Genomic DNA, 724 nt, shown 5'->3' with positions numbered 1-724 from the left:
CCTGTGGGGTCCTTCTTTGGGTGCCCATGTCATCTTCCTGTGGGGTCCCTCTTTGGGTGCCCATGTCATCTTCCAGTGGGGTCCTTCTTTGGGTGCCCATGTCATCTTCCTGTGGGGTCCTTCTTAGGGTGCCCATGTCATCTTCCTGTGGGGTCCTTCTTTGGGTGCCCATGTCTTCTTCCTGTGGGGTCCTTCTTTGGGTGCCCAGGTCACTGCCTGTGGGGTCCTTCTTTGGGTGCCCATGTCATCTTCCTGTGGGGTCCTTCTTTGGGTGCCCCTGTCCTATATATATATATATAAAGCTTTCTTTCAGGAAAGTTAAAAGGAAGCAGCAATTTTTAGTTTATTTTTAAGTTCTGCTTTGCGCATGAGAAGAAATACACAGTAGGTGTTATCCGAATCTGGCTGCAAATGAGGAACTTCCCCCTTATCCTAAACATGACAACAAAAAGGTGCCTTACCTGCGCATAGAGAAAAAATGAATTCACTGCGTCCATGGTCCAATTTGAAATTCTAAACGCATGTGAACGTGGCTAACCCACTTTAAAGCAGGTCCATCTAAACGCAGGAGTGAATGATTTGGGAAGCATCAAATATCTTTATCGTCCTAGATAACTTCTAGACACATTTTAGGTCTTCTGAATGATGTAGTGCAAATGTAAATGTAGCCTTAGGTAGACTTTGATTGACCTACAAGTATATGTTGGGGGGTGGGGAGAAACAG

Source organism: Nanorana parkeri, unplaced genomic scaffold (genome assembly GCF_000935625.1).
Source record: "Nanorana parkeri isolate BGI_ZX_2015 unplaced genomic scaffold, ASM93562v1 scaffold1453, whole genome shotgun sequence".
Classification (NCBI taxonomy): Eukaryota; Metazoa; Chordata; class Amphibia; order Anura; family Dicroglossidae; genus Nanorana; species Nanorana parkeri.
The sequence above is the reverse complement of the archived record's forward strand: the minus strand, read 5'-3'. Positions refer to the sequence as shown.